This window comes from Neomonachus schauinslandi, chromosome 2 (genome assembly GCF_002201575.2).
Source record: "Neomonachus schauinslandi chromosome 2, ASM220157v2, whole genome shotgun sequence".
NCBI classification, from domain to species: domain Eukaryota; kingdom Metazoa; phylum Chordata; class Mammalia; order Carnivora; family Phocidae; genus Neomonachus; species Neomonachus schauinslandi.
In genome coordinates this window covers 69,486,457-69,502,122 of record NC_058404.1, presented here as the reverse complement: position 1 = coordinate 69,502,122, position 15,666 = coordinate 69,486,457, and positions in this window count along the sequence as shown.

The following is a 15,666-nucleotide window of genomic DNA, read 5'->3' as shown; positions in this document are numbered from 1 at the left end:
GCTTTGTAAGAGATTCAAAAAACTTTAGAATCAAACATTAGGATAGGAAGTCTCATTAGGAAAATTACAAATCAATTGGTTTATATTTGAGTTGCTAAATATAACTGTTCATAATATCAAAAGTCTATACCATGATGAGAGGTATTTGAAAATGTATAACTTATCTAATGGATCATTTCATAAAGTATGTTAAGAGAGGAGTTCAAGCCATGCTTGGCTTAATATCCTATTGGTTAGGTCATATTATGTACAAATAAGTCTTTGGGTATTAATTATTCTTTCTTGTTATGTATAGATCGTCCCCTAGGCCTGGGTTGAGAGAGAGAGACGAAAAGAATCATGGAGTATTGAAAAGTCCAAAGAATGATATAAGAAAATTAGATTTTCCAGGTAATGTAAATTTCAAGTTAATCTTTTATTATCTTAGACTCTATTTCAGTATATACTCGCCATCTCCATTTGCTCTCTCCCTACATTTTTTAAAACCACTCCACTTGGACTTTCACAACCACTATTCCAATGACACTGTTTTTAAGGTCACTAATGAACTGTCAATTCTCAGTCTTCAGACTCAAGTTTCTCTTGCCTCTTTGCTATGTTTTTGTTTGTATTTTTCTTGGTTCCAGGACACTAAAATAGTTTGGTTTTCCATCTCCCTTGCTGGTCACTCCCTTTCAGGCTTCTCCATGCCTAATAAACACCTCAATCTAAAAATTTCCAAAAGTGAACCTTTCTGCACCTTAATACCTGTCCAACCTGCAGTCTTCCTCATTTGGTCTTCACTGATGCTTCTATATGTCTCATACCCACATGCAATCTGCTAGTTCCACCTTCAAAATGCATTCAGCATCTGATCACCTCCCTTCATGGTCACGGCTCCCACCACGGTCCAAACCATCATCATGGCTCACCTGAATCACAGCAACCACCTCCTAATTGGCCTCTCTGCTTCTACTCTTGCCCCTGTAGTATATTCTTTACACATCAACAGAGCCTGTTAAAAGGAAAGTTATCGCCCCTGAAATCCTTCAATCTGTATAAAAGCCAAAGTACTTACCATGGCTTACAAGTCCTTACATGGCTCAACAATTTGTCACTTCTTTGATACTATCCCTTGCAAGTCTTCTCATGGCTCCCTTTGCTCCAGTCATGCTGGCCTTCTTGTTCTTTCCAGAATACATGAGACAGTTTTTACTTCAGTACCTTTGAATGAATGTTCCCTCAGCTTGCAATGCTCTTCTCCCAAAACATGTGTGACTCAGTCCCTCCCTGCTTTCAATCATTTCCTAAATATCACCTGCTTACAGAGGTCTTCTAAATCACTCAGTTTAAAATTACAGCCCTCACCTTGGCACTCCTGATCTCCTTTAACTTACTCTAGGGTTGTTTTTTTTTTTTTCCATCCTACTTACAATCCTTCAACATTCTTTTATCATCTGCCTTCTCCCTCTAGAATGTAAGCTCTAGGAGGGCAGGGATTTGTAAACTGTTATTTATAAATTAGGATCTCAATAAATACTCTTAATTAATAAATAATCCATTTGCAACAACAACGCACTGTTTTCTCATGAAAGACTGGGAGATAGTACCATACAGTGGTCCTGATCTCTGTCTATATATATTGTTTCTTTCATCCTCCCCAATTGTCTCAATTTCCCCTACCCAGTGAGTGCCTGACAAGGCATGCATCTGTAGTTTGTGAACCACTGTTCTAAAAATCTAGAGTCAGACCCACCCCACCCAAGAAGGGATTCACCAGCCTCTACCCAAACTTCCTCGGAAGCAGAGAACTTTGTGAGAAAATTTCTTAAATTGGAATGAAATCAGGCTCCCTATCACTTCCAACCATAGGTTCAGTTTTTGTTTTGAGGAAAGCCCTGAATAATTATTTTTCCTTTTATACATGAAATCTCTTCAGGTATTTGAATGTAAAAAATATTTTCCATTTGCTTCCAAAGTCCACACATCTTTTGCAAAATCACATCCATTCCTCTTATTAGTTAAATGACTTAAAATTTTAAAACATAACATTTACTCTGGAGCAACTTACAGCACTTAGTCTATAGCAGGCATGGTATTAGTAGGCATACAGAATGCAGGATCTTATTTAATGCTCACGACACCTCAATCAGGCAGGCACTACTATTTCCATTCTCACCTCACGGATGAAGAACCTGGGCTTCAGTAGAGCTTGGCAATTTGTCCGAGGACACAGAGCAAGAAAGTGGCCCAGCTGGAATTCAATGTCAGGCTTTGTCTAGCCCCAGTATTGGATCCTTATCTACTATACTTTCTGTCTCCTGCAAAATTACTAAACAATTAAAACATCCAATTTTCCAATCATTTCCTAAGGAAACATAAAGCCTGTAATCTTCCCAGTCTGACCTCAGGGATTGGAATCTCCAGTTTACTGCTCACTAGCTGTGTGCAACAAACTTCCATGCTCTGGGTGCTGTTTTCTTCATTGGTAAAATGTGATAATAATATGAAAATTAGCCAAGTTAATATATGGGGAAAAAACCTGCTTAGCAGTTAAGAACACTAGCTCTAGAGTCCAACACTCTGGGTTTAAATTCAACTCTGCTCCTTACGTGTTGTGATCTTGGATGAGCTGCCAATTTCTCTCCGGCTCAGGCTTCTCACCTGCACATCAGAAATAATGATAGTACCTCCCTCACAGATTGTTAGAAGACTTAAAAGAGAAAACCTTCACAAAGCATTTGTCACAAGAAAGTGCTAGATAAACTTGAGCTATTATTTGTGTTACATAAAAACATCTGGCGGGCGCCTGGGTGGCTCAGTTGGTTAAGCGACTGCCTTCGGCTCAGGTCATGATCCTGGAGTCCCTGGATCGAGTCCCGCATCGGGCTTCCTGCTCGGCAGGGAGTCTGCTTCGTCCTCTGACCCTATCCCCTCTCAGGTGTTCTCTCTCTCTCATTCTCTCTCTCTCAAATAAATAAATAAAATCTTTAAAAAAAAAAAAAACATCTGGCAACTATGAATACTAATTATTAATATGGGTAAGTAGAGCAAGTTTCCTTGACACATGACAAAACAGAAATATGTAAACTAAGTTACAAAATCAAAGTTATACCAAGAATAATGATCTTGACAATAAAATAAAATGATTAAAATTGACTTGCTTAAAGGCAAAGTCTCTCAAATTAAAGTGTAAAATCACATTTAGTGAGTTGATAACATCTAAAGTCAAATAATACAGAAACAAAAAATAAGAATCTGGTGAATATAAAAATAACATTTATGTTTCAAATACAGGGCACAGAAAAAAGTACATGAAATAAAGTCTGTGTGAGACAAAAGAGAAACTCAATAGTAATATTAAAGAAGAAATTTCTACCTAAACATTGTTAGTCTGTATTGGGAGGAAAAACAAAAATTTTAAGTCATTTGGTATTTCTTTTAATTTTAAAGATAACATTAACATATACACAAAATTTTCTAAGATTCAGAGAATATACCCATTGCAACCACCCATGTGATATTCACCAAATGTAGTAAGATACAAAGAATATCTCAAATAAAAAAATAAATGTAAATGCTATCTTTGATTATCATAATTCAGTAAAGCCAGACAGTTATTTTACTCATGCAACAGAGCTGATTCTCATCACCACTTTAATAAAAGAAAAGGGAAATTAAAATTTAAGACTATTTACATTACTTAACACCAAGTGAAAGTTTGAGGTTGATGTTGAGGCTCTTTGTTTGGTGTGCATTGAAACAGAAGCAGAAGGTCCCAAGATCAAACTAATATATAAAGAAGCAGAATCGCTTTAGTCCTTGTGTTAGATAGATGGTCCATGTGTCCAAGAGGAAAAAAGTGATATATAGGTAGGCTAATTTTTTTTTCTCTTTTCACTTGTATATAGTGAGTAGCAAAACCACACAGGAACAAATTTATTCAAATTGATGTGAACTTCCAAAACATTCTCTTAAACTTGATTTGCCTTCTCTAACTTTTGAGGTTCCCCAGGAACTAATCATAGATCCTTTTCTCATCTGTCTCTGTCCCCTTCTTTTAGATGATCACTCTTTTTTAAAATACTTTGTATTTAATTTCAGTGATCTGCAGTTTCTGTACACAGTGCCTATGCTGAATTTATTATATTTTTATGTTATTTTCCCTTCAATTTGAGAATTTATGTCTTTGATCAATTTTGGAAATTCATAAGCATTGTCTTTTTGATTTTTGCCACTTTTCTCTTTTTCCTTTCCTAGCCTTTTGGAACTCCTAATAGGTATGTGTTGGTCCATTTCATGCTATGTTCCATAAAGAAGTTATCTTTAAGCTCTTTGATTGTCGCCACCCATTATCTATAATCTGTGATATTTCCTCAGCTCTATCTTCCATATCTTAAGTTTTTGCAAAGCAGGAACCTACTATTTAATTTCCATTGCATTTGTAATTTCACTTGTTACAGTTGTCGTTTCAAGAATTCCATCTTGTCTTTTTTTTTTGTCCTGGTTTCTCATTCTTCTCTATTTGTTTTAATATTTTTAATTATCTTCCACATTACTGATTTATAGTCAGCTTCACGTTATTTATTGTTTCGTATGATTAGAGCAATAATTCTCCTATGTGTTGCATCTGTCAACTTTGTTTCATGCTAAATGAGTTCTTTATATTTTAATTTTTCATTTTGCACTTCTTTGAGCGGAGTTTGGTTTTTTGCTGGAGTCTGGCTGCTGACAGGTTATGGGAATGATTCTCAGAGGAAGTTTTGCATCACTTCTTCTATTTATCCCAAGGGTATTGTAAGTAGCAACTTTTATATTAATTTCTCAGCTGGGTGATTCTGGCCTTCTCAGATACTGCGAAGTTAGACTCCAAACCAAAATGGGACATAGCTTCCAGCTTCTGATTGCTTGGAATAGCCTTTTTCCCAGACACTAAACAAATACGAGTTTCCTCATCAAATGCTGCGTCATTGGGCAGATATTTATGTTCCCCTTTCATTTCTGTGGTTCAGACTTTATAAAAGAGTATTTTTCACAAAGAGTTCTGACTCTTTGCCTTGCACAGTCCATATATAGTAACTGAAAATCCAGTCCTGTGCTAGTTTCATGAGTAGTAAGGAACTCCTCCAACTCCAGTATCAGGGCTATAGCAGCATGAGCTCCATGTTTATTTAAAGTTTCATCCTTTTTTATTATTATTATTCTATTGTCTGGGTCTTTTCTTTCTATCAGTGTTAAATTTGTGATATTGTTATACTTTATCAAGCATTTCAAACAGAGTGGGAGAGTTTCTGCATTTGATACACCATTTTGCTGGAACTTAAGCTCCCTGGGTGATTTCTTCTCCTCTCATGGATTTTAAATTTCATCGATATTCCATCATTTCCCAAAGTATATGTCTAAGCTAATCATTCTGAATTAGTGGTGCTTTAACCCCCAAGGACATGTGGCAATGTCTGGAGATATTCATGATTGCCATAACAAGAGGGCAGTGCTGTTGGCATCTAGTGGGTAGAGGCCAGAGATGTTGCTAAATATCCTGTAATTCCCAGGTCCTTATCTCAGCCCCAAATGTCGTTAGCGCCAACGTTGAGAGACCCCTGCCGAGCCCATATGTCTCATCTGTTTTCAACATCTCCACTTGAATTCATATTGACAAGTGTCAAAAAGAATATTCTTTTTATTTTTATTCACAAATTTGTTTCTCACCGATCTTTTCCATTTCAGTTAAGGGCACCATAATGAACCTAATTACACAAGTTAGAAACCTAATGGTCATTCTGGAAACCTTTATTGCCAATCTGGTTGAGTTTGCCCTCTAAATATTACGACATCGCCAGATTTTCTTCTCCACTCTCCTCATTACCATCTACCATCTCTCACAAGAGCTACAAGATGGTCTTCTAAACTGTCTCCCTTGCAATCTTGCCTGTCTCTAGTTCTATTCCACACAGAAATCAGGATAATCTCATTGCACTTCTAGCACATTTCAAAATCTTTAGCAGGGCCCTCAAGTTGGGTGTTCATGATCGGGGCCCTGCTGATCTCATTAACCACCTTTTGTGCTGCTCCTTCATTCATCACCCTTTAGAAAACTCAGCTTTCTCTTATTTCCTGGAAGAAGAACCTTTTTCCACCTCCATGACTCTCCATGCTCTTCCTTCTGCCTGGAATGCTCTTTCTCCAATTCTCAGGGTAACCACTGCTCAGTCTTCAGATGTCAGCCTAAATACCCGTCTTCCAGAAGCCTTAACTTATTCCCCAATCTGTAACCCATCTTCCTTGTTATTTCTCACAATATTTATGCAAGTTTTAATGTTATTGTGCATATTCTCCCCTAAATGTAAGTTTCAAATAATCAAGAACCATGTCTGCTGAGTTCACTACTTTTTATTGGGCCTGGAATAGGAAAGGCATTCAAGAAATATTTGTTGAAGGAATCAGTTAATGTGTACCAGGAATTTAACAGGAATCATCACTAGGCTAATACCAGTTGAAGAAGTTCTGTGAATCTTGAATTTACAAGGACCTTGAGTTTTAGGTGTATGACTGAATACATACTATGAAAAAAGCTATATACAGCTGCTAAATAATTAATGCTAAGTATAATATAGATGCATTTATGCATATAATATACATATATATTATAAATGCATGTGCATATATATATATACATACTTATGCATATAAATACACACATATATGCATACAAGATGTATATATTTTATGGGCATATATGTTATTAAATATATGCATATATGTATATAATATAGTATACATAACATATGTGTAATAATATTTCTAATACAATGCATTAAATTCATATTTATATGTATTATATAATGTAAAATGTTTTATTTATTATAATTTGGTTATTTTCTTCAAAGCTAGTGTTGGAATTAATGAAACTTTTATATGGTTTTGACATTGGAGATATTTCTTTCCTACATATTCATAAAGCCCTTACATTTTGATTGTTCTGGTGCCTAAGGGATGTGCTCATTTTTTTTCCTGTTTCATGAAGTTCTATATCCAATACCGACATCTTCAAAATAATCACTTTATTTCCCAATCTCTTTCTTTTCTATTTTCCAAAATGCAGGTTTCCAGTGCTCATCATTGTATGTGTGTAGTTTTAAGTATTTTGCTACTCCTACCTGGAAACTAGGTGCTTCAAGTCCTTTTTAGAATGAGATAGAGAAATACATGAATAAAAGTAAATCAATTACCATAAAATGGGTAATTGATAGATACAATTTATAGAGCTTTGTTTTCCAACAATAGCATTTTATAAAATGGATTTACTAACTAGATTTTTGGAAATGGCTTCTCTCTCTTATTTCTACATTATGGCAGTGAAATGGATTTGAGAGACTATCTTGGTTTTATAAGAAAGAATATGGCATTCTTAAAAAACACCTCATTCTTAAACCCTCCCAAAACTGGACTGAAGCCATGAATTTCGTAGTATTTTGTGTGTCATGGTCTCAAGATACCCCATTGGCTGTATACTTTGAGGCTGCTTCATGCTTGATGAGACAGCTGCATGGAGAGTCCCAGCATTCTTGAAAAACTGTGCCTGCCTGTCTATAAAAGGAGATGTATATATTTTTGCCTCTCAATCTTCCCAATCCTCAATATAAAGGTCCAAAGCTTTATATAAGCCAACCAAATAGATATTTAGTTGTTGAGCATATATTGGGGATTCATCACCATTTTTAAGAGTGCTGTCACTCACACAACTGGAAACAAGAATGCAAAACAGTGTTTCAATCACAACAATGGTATAAAATTGTATAAAGTATTACACTTTGGTCATGAAAATCAGCTTTTTTTATATGACTCTAAGTGAAAGTAAGCATTCTTTCCCAGCACAGAGCTGATTTTATATGAGTTTAAGTGTGATTTTATATGAGTTTAAATACAAAAAATAAATGTATTTTTTCAATCTCTTGCTTTAAAACACACTAACTAATCAGCTGACCAAAGCTCTACTGGCTATTATATCTACTTGCAAACTAGCAAATTCAATTTTCAACATAACAACACAAAGTAAAATGAAGTGGAATGCTGTGATTTTAAGGGGGCTTTGCCCTCCTTTGTTCTGTGAACTTTACTGGCTTTCACACCACAGCAGTCTCACAGCTCTTTGTTCAAACTCAACATCGAATGTAAAGAATGGCTTTACATTGTGATTTTTCTTACGCAAGGAATCCAAATGTATCAAGAAAAATGCTCATCAAGGCTTGGAGCAGAAAGAGATATTTATTTTACATGTGCCCGAGTTCTGTGTAACTCAACATCATGACAAATGAGTTGACATTGCAATTGAGAGTTGAAATTCTCTTTGTCTCCTATGAATCATAAAGCCAAAACACATGGCCCAACATAACACTTTCAAATATTAGTTGCTGATAGTGGGAAACATTAAAGATCACCATCTCACATACCTAAGTAGAACCAGACATGTGAGAGATACTGCAAACTTGACTGGCTTCTGCTTCTTATCTCTGTCAGATGTCTATTAGTCAATTTTCCTCTTAAACACAGGCCATAGTTCCTGCAATTATCCCAGTGTGCATAAGAAATACAAATTCTATCCAGGAGGTAAGTCACTTTGAAGAGTGGAGAGAACACTGGATGGAATTGGGAAGGGAGTGTGGCCTAATCGTCATAGCATAAGTTGTGAAGTCAAGCAGATTTGGATATGAATCTCAGTTTGGTCACTTCCTAGCTCTTTGTTCCTGGACAAGTTATTAACTTCTCCATTCTTCCATTTTCTCACTGGTCAGATAGAGTCATGAGGACTAAATTGGATGAATAGTATTTTTGAAGTGCATCACACCATGCCAACTTCATAGTAGGAACTTGATATGGGTGGCTGTTATTAAATTAAGAGAACTACCACATTGTTTCATGCCACAACTCCCTGGAACTCATATGCAATCATTTTCAAAATACAAATGAAAAATTTGTACCAAATGAGCCTAAATAACAACCAGATCTCCAACTGTGTTTATACTATCCATTATTTGCCTCTTGCTTTATCTCATGCTCTTTGAGTTGATTTAAATGGTGACCAATATGTATATAAGACATTTTAAAGGGTTAAAAGATCAGAAAAGCAAGATGTTTGTAAAGTATTCAGGCTAATTTAGCTGCCATTTGTCTAAGCAGCAGAAACAAAGCTATGAATTTTTTGAGAGCAAAAATATGGGGGTGGGAGGGAGTAGATAGAGCCTAAGGGGAAGTGAGGAAAGCATAAGAATAGGAAAGAATTCTAAAGTCTGCATCTCTGTATCTTAGAGAAAGAGGGAAGAAATCAGCACTAAAGAAAAGGAGAAAGAATTGCTGGAGATTTTGCAAAAATGACAAGGCTGTGTGTATTGCAGAAAAGTTATTCCAATGATCAGAAAATACATTGAAGAGGCTTCTAGAAAAGTCAAAATAGAAGTAGCAACTCTGCAATGCACTTAAAAACAAAATGTAAAGAAAAGAAAAGAAGACTGCTCATAATAGAGAAAGGGATCTGAGATGCTGAAGGCCCTTGACGGGGATTATGTTGCAACAAAGGAAAGCAGGCTTATGGAGGACGGCTTCTTGAACTTTGCTGTCTGGTTCCCATTACTCTTACTCTTCAAAAAATGTCATCCATTTCTTTCAGAGAACATTTTGCCAAATATGCTATTTAAATATTGATTGTAGAACATTTCCTTGATTTGAAAATATACTACCAAGATTGGCAAAAATCCAAACTATTTCTTTCTGTAGTCTCTGTCATGATTTATACAGGTGGTCCTTCTTACCAATACAAAATGGAAAAAGAACAGAATGTAAACTGCACAATACATGCAATTCCTGACAATAAAACGCATTGGCTGGAGGTATTGTGAAGGATATGTGAGATATTACTCAAGAGATTCTGATTACGTCCACAAATATATCTGAAAAATACTGTTTCTGTTTTTTTTTTTTTAAGATTTTATTTATTTATTTGACAGAGAGAGACACAGCGAGAGAGGGAACACAAGCAGGGGAGTGGGAGAGGGAGAAGCAGGCTCCCCGCAGAGCAGGGAGCCCGATGTGGGACTCGATCCCAGGACCCTGGGATCATGACCTGAGCCGAAGGCAGTTGCTCAACCGACTGAGCCACCCAGGCGCCCTACTGTTTCTGTTTTTAAGAGGAACATTTGAAGAACAGAAAGGGAAGGTTAAGGGAATGCTATAAAATTAGTTCTTTTCATGTATGAAAAAATTTTGGCCAATGCTTCTGATTTTCATTATATTAACTTTGCAGTTTAATTTTCAAAGATTTGAAGAAAGGAAGTTGTTAAAGATGCATGTGCTCACTTATTTTTCTCCGCTATGTCTCAAGACCTAAAGCAGGGCCTGGAACTGAGCTGGCACTTGAAAAATATTTGTTACATGAATGCATAAATAAAGCCTCAAAGAAATCGAATTAGCAAATAAACTCTGCAATCATCACTAGCTGAGAGCTAACTGGGCCAGAACATCCTGAGATATAAATTTAATCTCATGGTTTAGGGCACCCCAACCTGAGTGCAGAGCCTCAATCCTGATAATAGTAAATAGCTTGGTTTATAATCAACTGAGAGGAGAAATCAGCTTGTTCATTATGAAAAAAGAAAAGGAAACAATCTAGCTCCTTATCTATTTATTGTTTCATGTATATGCCCACATGGTTATATGCATGTGTGTGGTGCATCCATCCATCCTTCTGAATCTTTCCATGATACAAACTCGGTCACCTTGTCTGGTTTAGATAGGTCTCTTTAGACAACACTGCTGTGGTGACTACAGCTGAAAAAAATATATCTAAAGCCCTAAGCAGCATGTTTTACATAGTATTTCTAGAATATCTTTTCAAGTCATCTCTAATAGCAAGGACACTTTTCTCAGAATTGTTAGTTAATTCCCTTTGAATCACAATTATGTATGAAAAATACTTCAAAATTAGACTCATCCTACCTCATCCCTTGATTATCTTATGCCTAAGTAATTTCGAGAACTTCCTAAATTACTTCTCTACATCTTCCCCACCCTCTCCCCAACACACTCTCCAATCCACTCTAATACATGGCTCTCTAGCTTGAGAACTTATAATGACCCCTCAGTAAAACATGGCAAGGGAAAAACAGCTTAAGATTATTCTTAGGAAGCCATTATTCTTAGGAAAGAATGATATATCTAGTGTAAAACTATAAAACGACAATCACCAAAACCAGAAAGCACTGTGTAGATTTCTTTGAAAATAAACGATAGGGTTCTAAGAGACCTAGTTAAAAGAAAATGGGAATAATACCAGCGAAAACACTGCCAGTTTGGACTAAAAGGAACAAGAGAAAGTTAAGACTCTTAGAAGAGGCAAGGCTGTCAAACTGCCTAACTGCAGATCTTGAGACTTCTCAGCCTCCATAACTGCATGATCAACAAGATGAGACTGGAAGCTATTGGGCTGTGAATGTGCACTATTCCTCAGAAAGAAAAGGGAAGAACAATGCAGAAGATGATTCAGAGATCATCAGAGCTGCTATTTTCACCCCAGGCCCCGGGACAGAAGGGGTTTCTGCTGGTTTCAGTGGGCCAGGATGCTGCCACCAGGTGCCTCAGGGGTAAGGCTGCCCTCCCAAGGGCTGTGGGCAGGTCCCCTGCAGAGAGTCCTAGGGCGATGGCAAGCTAAAGGAGCAAGACCAAGCCTTGCAGCTGTGAGAGTAAAGCTGTCACTGCAATGGGCCTGGGAGATGGGACATCAAGCCAGAGAGGATGATTCTCAACACTTAACAGCCAAAATTTGCCTTTCTATGTTTGGACTTACTTGGGACCCATCACCCCTTTCTTCCTTCCTATTTGTTCCTTTTGGAATGGAATGTTTCTCCCGCGCCTGTCCCAACACTGTATTTTGGAAATATATAACTTGTCTGGTTTCACATGCTCACAATTGGAGAAGAATTTTGCTTCAGGATGAATCATAGCTCAAGTCTCCCCCATATGTGCCATATGTGATTTAGATGATATTGAGATGAGACTTTGGACTTTAGATTTTAGAGTTGATGCTGGAACAAGTTAAGATATTTTGGACTGTTTGCATGGAATTAATGTATTTTGTATGTGAGGACATGAATTTGGGATGATTAATACTATGGATTGAATTGTGTCACCCCAAAATTCATATGTTGAAGGCCTATGCTCAGTGTGATAGTATTTGGAAATGGGGATTTTAGGAGGTTTAGATGAGGTCATGAGGGTAGAGCCTTCATGACAGGATTAGTGTCCTTATAAAGAGAGACCGCTGAGGGGCGCCTGGGTGGCTCAGTAGGTTGAGCGACTGCCTTCGGCTCAGGTCATGATCCTGGAGTCCCAGGATCGAGTCCCACGTTGGCTCCCTACTCAGCGGAGAGTCCGCTTCTCCCTCTGACCCTCCCCTCTCTCGTGCTCTCTCTCCCTCTCTCACTCTCTCTCTCAAATAAATAAATAAAATCTTTAAAAAAGAGAGAGACACCTGAGAGCTTGTTTCCTCTCTCTCCACCTCCATACACCAAGGAAAGGCCACGTGAAGATACAATAAAAAGTGGCAATCTACACCCTAAAGAGAGAGCCCTTTCCAGACACTGACCCTGCTGGCATCTAGATCTTGAACTCCCACTCTCCAGTACTGTGAAAAATAAATTCCTGTTATTAAAGCCACCTAGCCTGTGGCATTTGTTATGGCAGCCCAAAATAACTAAGACAGACACCAAAACCCTAACCTAGATACGCTGCCTGGCAGATCAGGTAAGGGAGAAGAATGGGGGGAACAAGCAACTGCTGCTGAGAACAGAAAATATAAACCCCACCACACAAGAAAATACACAGACCCCAGTGTTCTACAGCAACATTGGCCCACAGGCTTTTCTACAATGATGGAAATGTTCTGTATCTGTGCTATCTAATATGATAATACAGTATCCATAAAGCACGCGTGGCTCCTGAGCATTTGAAACGCTGTGTGACTGAATTATTAATTTGATTTAATTTTAATTTTAGTAGTTCCAAAAACTATTCCCTGCAGTCTCAGAGAACATTTTGAAAAACTCTTTGAAAAATTAGTTCAAATTTATAAAAGAATGAAAAATGAAGTCAATCAAGAGTTAAAGCCACCAAAGATGAAAGCTGAGGTCTCTAGAAAGAAATTTGAAGATAATAAAATCATTAGGAGAAATTAAGACTAGTGGGAAGCAGGAGGAAGCAGAATAGATGTGGCTGAGATAAAGTCTTAGATATAAAGGAAACGCTTGAGAAAATACTACATTTTGCAAGGAAAAAAATACAGGAAAGTAAGCAAATAAGGAAAAACCAATTGATTCAGAGGCAGATTCCACACACACATAATAAATCTGTCTTTACCTGAGACAGAACAAATAGAAGAGAACCAAAAAAATATTCAAATATATATTGTAAAAAGAAAGAAAATATAAGTATGTTGGTTCTGTGTTGTATTTCAGGAAAATCTGATGCAGAACAACCAACCTTAAGACACATCCTGAGGGTTTATTAAAATTAAAGGATAAAAAAAAAGAATTCAACATGCATCAAAACCAGAAAAGCAAATCACCTACAAGCCAGAGAAAAATAAAACAAAACAAAACAAAAACACAGTCTGGCATCTGAAATCTTATCTGCAATGTTCAATGCCAAATGACAGTGTTACAATGTCTACAGACTTCCAAGGGTATTTTGTTTTGAAAAAAAAAATTTTTTTTTAAGTGTGGAACCCAAATTTTATATCACCAAGCTGTTTACATACTTAAACAAACAGAATGCTATTCACAAATGAGCAAGGCTCACTGAATATGGAACTCATGGATAACTCTGTAAAAAATCATTTGATGAAGCCAGTCAGCAAAGAGATGAATGAGGAAAACAAACAAAAACCTCAGGAATGAAGAAGCTGTAATTGATGGTGGGCAGGAAATCCATTCAAATATAAAATTAATGCACCTGTGACAAAGTGGAAACCAGAAGGTAAGTATTAAGAAGAGGAACGTGTAAGCATGATAAATATTTTAGAAGTTGGTTTGTGAAGGAAAGAAGTGGGGAGGGAGGAGGGATTTAAGAGCATGAACATCTTTACCTGTCATAGGAAGAACTATGATATACTTTCTAAATTTGATAAATTAGAAAAAGACTTAATTACCTTAGAAACTAATCATAGATTTGGCGTTGGTTGCAATTATCAGAAAAGCTATCAACATAGATTAAGTTGAAGCAAAAAGGTGAATTAAGAAAGGACCCTGAGGAAACCGAAAACTGGAAGGGACCTCCAGAGCAACTAACGCGAAAGAGTCAAAAGATACCGGACGTCCCCATCTCACCCGCCAGCACCTCTGAGAGTTTCACTCAATCTACATTAAATTTTCTCCATTCGCATAGAGGAAAAGTCTGACGAAGAGCTCCAGAACATTACCCATTACTGCTTTAGGCTTGGGTCTTGGTTTCTTTTTCTGCTTATCCGTTCTAAAATTCTGAGGCAAGTTTTCTGAGTGACCTACTTAGGTCAGATGTTCAATTTTGAGCCAATCAGTTATGACAGGAAACAGAGCTGAATAAAGAGATGTGATTGGCCCAGGGTTAAGTCACATGTACTCCACTGAACCTATCAACTGTGGCCTGGAGGCCCTGGCAGAGGTCAAGTGAGTGGGGTAGGGGGGGACAGGGGTATCCCCAAAGGGGAGAGTTCTTTGATAGAGAGTAATAGATTTAGGTCAAGTTGGCCTCAAATATACTCAGAGCATGAACATCTCTGTTGTTCAACACCACCGCAATTGTCACCATCTGCTGTAGTTACCAGCATTACTTACCAAACAGTTCAAATTTCCTGCTTTTGTCCAGTTAGTTGTGACAAAGTGCAAAGCCCTTCAGAACTTTCTTTCCCCCAGGTACAGAAATAGAAACATCCAGGCTGCCTCATCAGGTTGGTTCTCTAGGTGTTTATGGGAAGCAAAGCTCTCCTGCCAAGCTGTGGTGGACATATGCTGTGAGAAATCGACATTTATCGCTTTAAGCCACTGAGATTTGATGCATTTTGTTACTACAGCATCACTTAGCCTACCCTGTTGATAGTCCATTCTTTTCTTCTATTTCCCACTGTGATTCCTCACTGCCTATTGGCTGCTAGCTGCATCACAGCGGAACAAGTCCACTCTAATGCACTTTGCTACTCTTCTTCCCTCCTGCTAGTAAGGAAACACCCTCCACTTCTTTTGACCCTCTGTCAGAGGAGGTTCCCAAAGGGCTGTAGGGTCCCTGGTGAGAATATGGCTTCTTTATATTCCAGGCAATCTTCTCAAAGACGGCAGATACTGGGCCCCGGGACAGACGAAGGTAGAGCGCAGATTTTTAAGCACTTTTACTTCAACCATCATCCATTCCAAAATTTTTACCCTGATATTTAATTTGTCATAGGTTCCTAGATTAATGCTTCACTTTTCTAAAATTTTTATTTCAAAGCTGAATATGTCTCTTCCTCCTATCATGTGGCTTCTTTTATTGATCTCTTTCTCCAAACCATCAGACCTCGAAGGGCTCTGAGTGATGTCTTACAGTGTGGCAATACAGTCTAATACAAGGACTCTGACAGAGGAAACCTTCATCAGCTGAATGTGAAGGACAAAAAAACAAATTAAAAGG